Source organism: Dama dama, chromosome 9, assembly GCF_033118175.1.
Source record: "Dama dama isolate Ldn47 chromosome 9, ASM3311817v1, whole genome shotgun sequence".
NCBI lineage: Eukaryota > Metazoa > Chordata > Mammalia > Artiodactyla > Cervidae > Dama > Dama dama.
Genome location: NC_083689.1, coordinates 12,548,304 through 12,559,431, shown reverse-complemented (window position 1 = coordinate 12,559,431; position 11,128 = coordinate 12,548,304). Strand labels below are relative to the sequence as shown.

The 11,128-nt window shown below is 42.0% G+C and overlaps 1 pseudogene; it reads left to right on the top strand.

Moving 5' to 3' along the window:
* Positions 1 to 9,800: 9,800 nt before the first annotated feature.
* On the top strand, positions 9,801 to 10,891 carry LOC133061574 (olfactory receptor 1I1-like; annotated as a pseudogene).
* The last annotated feature ends 237 nt before the right edge of the window (positions 10,892 to 11,128 follow it).

Genomic DNA, 11,128 nt, shown 5'->3' with positions numbered 1-11,128 from the left:
CTTGCAGCAGCGAAGACCCACCAAAGCCAAAAATAATACACAAATTAAAATAAAAAACCTCTCGGAAAAAGAACCACCACTCCATACATGTGCTGTGCTATACTTAGTCACTCAGTCGTGTCCGACTCTTTGCGACCGCATGGTCTGTAGCCTGCCTGGCTCCTCTGTCCATGGGGATTCTCCAGGCAAGAATACTGGAGTGGGTTCCCTTGCCCTCCTCCAAGGGATCTTCCCAACCCAGGGATCAAACCCAGGTCTCCTACATTGCAAGTCTGCTCTATACATATATGTGTATAATTTTCTACAAAAGCAAAATCATACTATAAAATAAATAAAACTATCAGTTTGTAATGGAGTAAGCAAGTTTAAACCTAATCATTCCACTCCTAAACATAGTGACAAGCATTATATAACCCCACAATATAATACACACTGCAAGCTATATATAATGACCACAATACACATTTCTTACAGCATTTTTTCCTTTATAATTTCCTTATCTCACTTGATCATTGCAACAGTCCTATAAGGTAGGCATTATTATTAGTCTCATTTTACAGATGAGGAAATTGAGGTTAAATGATAGATTCGATGGAAAGAACAAAGACTTCAGAATCAGACTGACTCTGGATTTCATACCTGACTCCTCCAACTCCCAGCCACGCACCCTTGGACAAATCACTTTATCTCACCAGGCTCCCATTTCTCTGTTTGCAAAATGGGGGTTAAAAATAGCTACTTTGAAGAACAATCATAAACTTTACAGGTGAAGTATGAAGCATGCCTGGCACACCATGACCTCTCAATCAATGGCACTTCTTCATATCAAAGAGGATGAACTTTCCCAAATCACACGTGAGTAAGTGGTGGTACCAAGACTCAAGGCCTCTCCTCCTGCTTGGTCCCTTTTTCCTTCTCCCCTCACAGTGTTCACCTCCATCCTCTTCTCCAGACATCATGCCTGCTGTTGATGATGAAAATTAAGCCATAAGACCTTGTGGAAATGCTCTTCTGTCAACATGCCATCTTCATCTTTCCGTCTGGGAAGCATTTCTCAAGTTGATTCTTATTCGTGACTCTCTGCCAGAATGATGAGTACCATCCCCCGACAAGCAGGAACTGGTCCCGGTTTGGGTGGTTGGGCATCACCTCAATTCACTGCAGTGAAACTCAATTGACCACAAAGAGCACACACACCCCAAGCTACATCCTCATGAAAGCTCAGGACATGACATGCGTATGTGATCCCAGGTTTCACTGTTATCATTTAACAGTGTCGCTGGGTCCTTGAAGGGTTTGGTCCCTCCTGCATACATTTGCAAGTATCAAGGCACTTGTTCTAAAAGTAGGAACATGTTGAATTTCCCCACATCATCAGAGTCTTTTCTTAATCCCAGCACCTCCAGACCACATTACTACCTTAGCCTAGCCACCCTGTTCCAAAAACAAAGTCCAGGGAGGTATATGATTGGTCAAGTGGTGGTCAGGTGCTAACCATCACTAAGAGATAAGGCATTCTTATTGGCCAGATCTGATGCATGTACACTCCCTGCCTCCAGCTGAGATGTAGGGATTAGCCACACCTAGATCTCATATCTCTTCTTAGGAAAGTGTGGTGCTCTTATCAGACATCAGGAAACAGGGCTGCAAAACAGACCTACCCATCAGGCACCCACCTGACCCTCTAGGGTAGACATTTGAATCTTCTTATGTTATCGAAGAGAAAGGGGAAAAGTGACTTGCTCTGGGTCACATAGTAAGTAGTGAATCCTGCCTCCGTTCCAAAGCTTTTTCCACTGCTTTATGCCACCTCTGTTAAAACTTCCATAGGGACTTCCCTGGTTATCCAGTGGTTAAGACTCTGCATTTCCAATGCAAAGAGTGCCAATTCCATCCCTGGTCAAAAAACTAAGATCCCATAGAGTAGCCAAGAAAAAAAAAAAACTTTCATTACTTTGTAACTAAATTATCTAGGCATCTGTCTCCTTAATATGCCTCTATGTCCTTGCTACCTTTCATACCTAAATAGGCTTCTCTAAGTAGGCTTCACTAAAGAATCATTTTTTAGTGAAAGTCAAAGCTGAGAAAAGGGAGACTTCATACACAGTAAGACAAGGGACAGCTTCTCTTAGCAGTGTAAAGGTTTAATTGTTTTCCCAATGATTCAGCCTGAGAGCAGGCATGTGTAGACAGCTTCCTTCCCCCAACCTCATTGACCTTGTCAAATTTTTTTTTCCTCAACCAGGAAGAGAAACAACTGACAAAATGAATGAAAATACAGAAAGAAGGAAGACAAAAAGGAGGAAACCCTGGGAAGAAGGTTTTAAGAGATCAGAGATTTGCCAATTATATCATAGACAAATGGTTAATTCCCCTCCTAGAAATTCATAAGAAAAATCGAACATCAGACTTCCCTGGCAGTCTAATGGTTAAGACTCCATGCTCCCAATGCAGGGGGCACAGGTTCAATTCCTGGTCAGGGAATTAGGATCCTGCTTGCCACATGATGTGGACTTAAAAAAAAGAAAAAAGAAAAAAATTCAACAAATGAAGAGGAAAATAGGCATAGGCAAAGGATCTGAAGAGAGAGTTCACAGAAAATACAGATTCTATTCATATATTAAAAAGATTTTCCATCTGACTCATATAGAAATGCAAATTAAAATTCATACTGAGACAAGTCCATAGACTAATGAGTGAATAAAGAAGATGTGGTACATATGTACAATGGAATATTACTCAGCGATAAAAAAGGAGTGAAACTGGATCATTTGTAGTGATGTGGGTGGACCTAAAGTCTGTCATACAGAGTGAAGTAAGTCAGGAAGAGAAAAACAAATATTATATATTAACATATATACGGAATCTAGAAAAATGGTACAGATGAACCTATTTGCAGAGCAGAAATAGGGATGCAGAAGTAGCAAACATGGGGACACAGCGGGGATGGGGAGGGTGGGACCAACTTGGAGAGTAACACTGACATATATACACTACTGTGTGTAAAATAGATAGCTAGTGGGAAACTTCAGTGCTCTGTGATGACCTAGAAGGGTGGGATGGGGGAGTGGGCGGGAGGTTCAAGAGGGAGGGGATTTATTTATACTTAAAGCTGATTCTTGTTGTTGTACAGCAGAAACTATTAATAACACCGTATTGTAAGGCAATTATACTCCAAGAAAAAGTAAATGAAAAAACAAATAAAAATAAAAGGAAATCTTAAATTAAAATATTCGTACTGAGGAATCTATCCATACTGGTTCATTAACTGTAACAAATGCACCCATCAATGCAAAGCATTACTGATAAGGGAAACTATGAGCAGGTGTGAGTATAAGGACTCACTATACTATCTGCTCAATTATTCTGTAAATCTAAAACTGTAATAAAATAATAAAGCCTGTTAATTATTTTTAATCATACTAACATACTAGTTTTTTTTTTTTTTTACATATCAGAGTGACAGGAACAATGCTCAACAGATGACAACGCACACCGTTGGTGAACAACGTGTGAGAAGACAGGTATTCACGTGTCTCTAAGGGGACTATAAATTAATACAATTCCTGTGGAGAAAAACTTGGTAATATTTATCAGAAGGCAACCTTTGGCCCATCAACCCCACTTTTGGAGTTCATGCTCAGGCACATTCACAGTTGTGAAATGATACGTATACAAAGTAACCATTTTTAGCAAAGACTGGAAACATCCATCAATAGCAAATTGGTTACATAAATTATGGTGAAGTCAAATCAAAACTATTGTGAGGTATCACTTCACACAGGTCAGAATGGCCATCATCAAAAAGTCTACAAATAATACACGCGGGAGAGGGTGGTTCCAAAAAGGAGTCCTCCTACACTCTTGGTGAGAATGGAAACTGGTACTGCCATTATGAAGAATAGTATGCACCATGTATAGCCACTATGGAAAATAGTATGAAAAGTAAAACCAGAATTCCCATATGACCCTGAAATCCCACTCCTGGGCTTTATATCCAGAAAAAAAAACTTCAAAATGATACATGCAACACTATTTACAATAGCCAGGATATGGAAGCAACCTAAACATCCCTCAGCAGAGGAATGGATTGAGAAGATGTGGCACAAATATACAATGGAGTATTGCTCAGTCATAAAAAAGAATGAAATAATGCCTTTGCAGCAACCTGGATGGACTTGGAGATTGCTGTACAGAAGGAAGTAAATCAGACACAGGAAGACAAATACCATATGATACCACTTATAGGTGGAATCTAAAAAAAGGGTACAAATAAACTTAAATAAAAAGTAGAAATAGAGTTACAGATGCAGGAAATAAACTTATGGTTACCAGGGGATAAAGGCAGGAGGGATAAATTTGGAGACTGGGCTTGGGATTGGAACACCGCTATATATAAAATAGATAGCCAATAAGGACCTACTGTATGGCACAGAGAACTCTATTCAGTACTCTGTAATGGTGTATATGAGAAAAGAATCTAAAAAAGAGTGGAGATATATATATATAATGCTTAACTGATTCACTTTACCGTACACCTGAAACTAAAACACTGTAAATCAACTATACTCCAATAAAAATCATTTTTAATTTATTTTTAATTGAAGGATAATTATAATAAAAGTGTTTTAAAGAAAAAGAAATTGGATAAAGATGAATGACCAAAAAAAAAAAAAAAAATGTACCTGCACCTCAATGTTCATAGTAGCACTACTGAAAATAGCCAAGAGTTCCCTGCCTAGGAACTGCCATGAGGCTCAGTCTGAGCAGGGAAGATACACTAGGTGGGGTTTCCTAGTAAGCGTGAATCCCTAGTGACATCTCCACCGGGTTACCCACTCCATCATCCCAGAGGGCACAGTCCCAGAGAACAGGTCACAAGGGTCAAGGAAACAAGCAAAATAACTACCATCTTCCTTAACAAGGAGCCGTGGGACTGAAATGCCCATGAGCCCCCAAACTGTAAATACCCTGATGTGTCCCTGGTTCCCTGTTCACATACCCCGGTTGGGGTGCGAACACATGATTCCCATGCTCCCTGACCGTAGATAGCAGACTTGCCCCAGCCATCAGAGCTGAGCAGTCTCCTCACGCCCTTCCTGCTGACTTAGCAATGACCTCAGGATCTGCTGGGGGCCAGTGCAGAAGGAGTCTGCCAAGACCATAGTCTCGGCGATACCATCCTGGTAAGTCAGTGAAGGATGGAGAAGGGGAGTGAGATGGATGGGATTGGGAAGAGGAATTATTTTCATCCCTTCCTGGATGAAGAGAGAGAGAGAGAATAAGAAAAAGAGGAGGGACCAAGACCAATTCCATACTCTCTGACTGGGAGAAAGGTATAGAGGACAAACCCTCTGCAACCAGTCATGTGTGAAAAAGCATTTAGGGTCGGTAGACGCAGGACACCGTAAGTTCTCCAAAACTGAGGTTCTCCAAGTGCAGTCCTGGGCCAGGAGCAGCTGTGTCCCCTGAGAACTTCATGTGTGTGTTAGTTGCTCAGTTCAGTTCAGTTCAGCCACTCAGTCGTGTCCGACTCTTTTCGACCCCATGGACTATAGCCCGCTGGGCTCCTCTGTCTGTGGAATCCTCCACGCAAGAATACTGGAGTGGGTAGTCAGCCATTCCCTTCTCCAGGGGGTCTTCCCAACCTAAGGATTGAACCTACATCTCCTGCATTGCAGGCGGATTCTTTACCATTTGGGCCAACAGGGAAGCCTGAGAACTTCCTAGAACTGTTGATTCTCAAGCCGCATCCCAGACACTCCCAGGGCACAGCTACCTGGGTTTTTAACCAACCCGCTAGATGACACTGTTGTACACTCAAGGCTGAGAACCACTGCCCTAGAGAAGCCAAAGACTTCATGTCAACAAAGACAGTTGTAAATGTGTGGTCAGGAGGAGGCTCACAGTAGTATAGGCAGTCCAGAGAAACCTGAGCATCACCCTACAAACACCTCAAACCCAACTCTAAAAATCCTTGAAAAGTAACTAAGCCTCTGCTGGAGACTTCTTTACCACTTCACCACCTGGGAAGCCCAGTGTTATTTTACAAACTCACTTTGCTTGTCATTACATTAACTACAGAAATAAGCATGTAGCACATCCTGCTTTCTGCCAACTGGATATTTGTTCACACCTTTCTTGTTGTTATGGAAACTGTTTATCTCTGAATAGTCTGGGCTGGGTCTGGGAGTTTTTATTTTGAATACACTTTTTGAATAGCTGTTTGACATGATACAACAGTGTGTATTTTACTGAGGGTGCAAAACTATTTCAATGGAAAGTGACAGTTTGTCTAGAACATAAGAAAATGTAAAATTTCTTGTCCTGCAAAGTGACTGCTGAGAGCAAATATACTTCCAAAATGCCATTAGCTTTAAAGCTCCAGAGAGTCTTTTGTTACTGTGAAAGCTCCCTTTAAAAATTCCACTTAACTAGCTTTCTGGCTTCATTCAAAGTTTCCATTTTCCCTAACAGTACACTGACTGCTGTCCCAGAATGCTTGAGACCAGAAGGTTACTCACTAGCCTTCCTCCTCAGCTAAGTTGAAGTGAAGTTTAAGTGTTAGTCACTCAGTCGTGTCCAGCTCTTTGAGAACCCATGGACTGTAGCCCACCAGACTCCTCAGTCCATGGAATTCTCCAGGCAAGAATACTAGAGTGGGTTGCCATGCCTTTCTTCAGAGGATCTTCCTGACCCAAGGATAGAACCCGGGTCTCCCGCATGGCAGGCAGATTCTTTATCATCTGAGCCATCAGGGAAGCTGCAGCTGAGTTGAATCATTTTAAATAATCCCCAAGCTGATTGTGCTAATTGTAGTTGCTGCTGCAATTACATTCTTTATATAATATGGTGTCATTTAACAAACTGTACGAGAAAGGAGGAAGGAAGGAAGGAAGGAGGCAGGAAGGGAAGGAAGGAGAAGGGAAGAGATAGGAAATTGTGCCTTCACAAAATCCAGATTGAATGCTTTGTAAAGACTTAATAAGAAAAAGGAATCATTAAAAATGGCTGTCAAATTTGATGTAACCAAGGAACCTGAAGATGATTTAGATGTAAAATTGTAAAACTTGGGAAAGGATTCTGCACCTGAACTGTTTTGCAAAGCTCCTTACTTCTTTGTTCCACATTCGTGAAAAAAAAAAAAAAAAACAGGATAGATTTCAGCCTATGTGTATTGCTAAGGCAAGGTGCTTGATAAAGATCCACCATCAATTTATTCATACTCAGAGAAAAGACCTCGGTCTCCATCAAAAAGCCTGGTGAATAAATTTACATACTTAAGTTACAGTGTGGAAAGTGTGTTTGAGCATGTTTATGTTCCCACACTGTTAGAGGAGCTTTCAGCACTGATCCCCATCACAATAAATGCTGCTGCTGCTGCTAAGTCGCTTCAGTCATGCCCGACTCTGTGCGACCCCATAGATGGCAGCCCACCAGGCTCCCCCATCCCTGGGATTTTCCGGGCAAGAGTACTGGAGTGGGGTGCCGTTGCCTTCTCCGTACAATAAATGAGAGGGAGTCTATCGAGTGATCACCTGGTATCAGATCATAGAGTGCCCCTAACAAACTTGAAGTTCACTGGAAGCAGAGGAAGAGTGTTATCCCTCCATATATCCCTAGTTATTAAACCAAAATTGATGCTAAAATTGCATCTTGTTGGTGGAGGGTGAAAGGAAGCAAAGGAAGAGAGAAAGTTAAGGAGAAAAGAAGAGAGCACAGATGATCAGGTATGGGTTTAATCTCTCTTGATTTTTTCTATGAAGCTTTCCTTCACTGAAGAGACAAAATTGTTTATGAACAATATCCAGCTGTCTTGCAACAACTCAGTTAGACCTTTGAGACTGTCTCACACATGGATGGTTTTCTTTAAGGAAACAAAAATCAACAAAGGGGATTTTCCCAGAATGTACAGATCTGCAGGGAGCTGAGATGGAGCTCCATTTCTGACTCCCAGGTTTGTTGGTTTTTTGGGTTTTTTTAACCTTCTATTTTGCATTATAGCCAGTTAACAATGTTATGATAGCTTCAGGTGAACAGGGAAGGAACTCAGCCATACATATACTTGTATCCATTCTCCTCTGAACTCCCTCCCATCCAGGCTGCCACATACACTAAACAGAGTTCTATGTGCTACACAGTAGGTCCTTGTTCTTTATCCATTTTAAACTTAGCAGTGTGTACATGTCCATCTCAAGCTCTTTTCCCTTCCCTCCATCCTTCCCCCACCCCAGGCAACCATAAGTTTGGTCTCTAAGTCTGTAAATCTCTTTCTATTTTCTAAGTAAGCTCATTAATATCATTTCTTTTTATATTCCACATATAAGGAATGTCATCCAATAGTTTTCCTTCTCTGTCTGACTTACTTCACTCAGTGTGACAATCCATGTTGCTACAAATGGCATTATTTCATTCTTTTTAATGGCTGAGTAATATTCCATTGTACTTATATATGTACCACATCTTCTTTACTCATTCCTTTGTTGATGGACATCTAGGTTGCTTCCATGTCTCGACTGTTGTAAACAGTGCTGCAATGAACATCAGGGTCCATGTATCCTTTTGAATCATGTTTTTCTCCAGATACATGCCCAGCAGTGGGGCTTCAGTGTCATATGGTAGCTCTATTTTTAGTTTTTTAAGGAACCTCCATACTGTTCTCCAGGCTTCCCAGGTGGCACTAGTGGTAAAGAACCCACCTGCCAATTCAAGAGACATGAGAGTCAGGGGTTCAACCCACGGATCAGGAAGATCCCCTGGAGAAGGGCATGGCAACCCCCTCCAGTATTCTTGCCTTGAGAATCCCATGGACAGAGGAGCCTGGCAAATTACAGTCCTTATGGTTGCAAAGAGTCAGACAACACAGAAGCGACTTAGTACACATGTACACATACTGTTCTCCATAGTGGCTCTGCCAATTTTCATTCCCACCAACAGTGGAGGAGGGTTCCTTTCTCTCCACACCCTCTCTGGCCCTTACTGCTTGTGGATTTTTTTGATGCTAGCCATTCTGGCTGGTGTGAGGTGATACCTCATTGTAGTTTTGATTTGCATTTCTCTAATAATTAGCGATGTTGAACATCTTTTCATGTGCCTCTTGGCCATCTGTATGTCTTCTTTGGAGAAATGTCTATTTAGGTTTTCTTCCCATCTTTTGAATGGGTTGTTTGTTTTGATGCTATTAAACATCATGAACTGTTTGTAATTTGGCAAATAATCCCTTGGCAGTCACGTCATTTGCAAATATTCTCTCCCAATCTGTGGATTGTGTTTTCTTCTTGAATATTGTTTCCTTTGCTATGCAAAAGCCTTTGAGTTTAAGTAGGTCCCATTTGTTTATTTTGTTTTTATTTCCATTATTCTGGGAGATGGATCAAAAGAGATATTGCTTTGATTTCTATCAGAGAATGTCCTGCTTATGATTTCCTCTAGGAGTTTTATAGTGTCTGGTCTCACATTTAGGTATTTAATCCACTTTGAGCTTATTTTTGTGTATGGTGTTAAAGAATAACCTAATTTCATTTTTTCCCATGTAGCTGTCCAGTTTTCCCAGCATCATTTGTTGAAGAGTCTGTCTTTCCAAATTTGTGTAGCCTTGCCTCCTTTGTGTCATAGACAGATTGACCATAGATGCATGGGTTTATTTCTGGGTTTTCTATTCTGTTTTACTGATCTATATTTCTGTTTTTGTGCCAGTACCACATATTTTTTGATGACTGTAGCTTTGTAGTATTGTTTGATTCCCAGGTTTATGTTCTTCCCTCTGCCCTTTTCTCCTTCGCAGTAGACAAAAGCTGTCCATGGAACCAGAAAACCAAACAGCAGTCTCAGAATTCCTCCTCCTGGGACTCTCAGAAAAGCCAGAGCATCAGATCTTCCTCTTTGGGCTGTTCCTGTTCATGTACCTGGTCACCATCTTTGGAAACCTGCTCATCATCTTGGCCATCATCACAGACTCACACCTCCACACACCCATGTACTTCTTCCTCTCCAACTTGTCCCTTATTGACATCTTCTTCTCTTCCACCACTGTTCCCAAGATGCTGGTGAACCTCTGGACTCAGAGAAAAGCCATCCCCTTTGCAGGCTGTCTTGCCCAGATGTATGCCTTCCACCTGTTTGGGACAATGGACAGCTTTCTTCTGGCTGTGATGGCCATTGACCGGTTCATGGCCATTGTCCACCCTCTGCGCTACTTGGCCATCATGAGTCCCCGTGTGTGTGGGCTACTGGTGGTGGGGTCATGGCTGATCACCAACCTCCAGTCCATTGTCCACACCAGCCTCATGGCTCAGCTGACCTTCTGCGCTGGCTCTGAAATCCCCCACTTCTTCTGTGACCTCATGCCCCTGCTGAAGCTCTCCTGCTCAGACACACACACCAATGAGCTAGTGATCTTTGCTTTCGGCATTGTCATGGGCATCAGCCCTCTTGTGTGCAAAGTCTTCTCTTATACTTGCATTTTTCGGATGATCTTCAGGATCCCTTCTGCTCTGGGCAAATGGAAAGCCTTCTCCACTTGTGGCTCACACCTCACCGTGGTGACACTATTCTATGGCACCATCTTTGCTGTGTATCTGCAGCCAGCATCTCCCACTTCCTCCCAGAAGGATAAGGCAGCTGCCCTGATGTATGCTGTGATCATTCCCATGCTGAACCCCTTTATCTACAGCCTAAGGAACAAGGACATGAAGGCAGCCCTGAGGAAGCTGGGTGGCAAAGTGGCCCCCCATCAGTCCTAGGGCAGAATAGCTGTTCGGCACCTACCATGTTCCAGGACCCAAGTTCAGTGCATGGGGCACTGAAACACATCCGTTGTTGCTCTCAAGGCATTCAGAGTCTGGTATGGAATAGAGATCTGTCAATAAATCACCACAGGTCAACACGGTAAATGTGTCTGTCATAAGAGATGAATGAAGTGCTGCAGGAAAGAAAAGATGTGCATTTTCCCCATGGTTTTCTTCCTCCTGAAGGTCAGAGTAGGAGATTTTGAAGTAGCCTTAAACTGGTCCTCCTGGGGTATCTTATAGAAATGGTACATGGATAATCCTAGTTAAATGAAAGATTAGCTACACTCAATTTTAAAGAAGATCTTTGTCTTCAATAATGTAGAAGCAACCTAAATGTC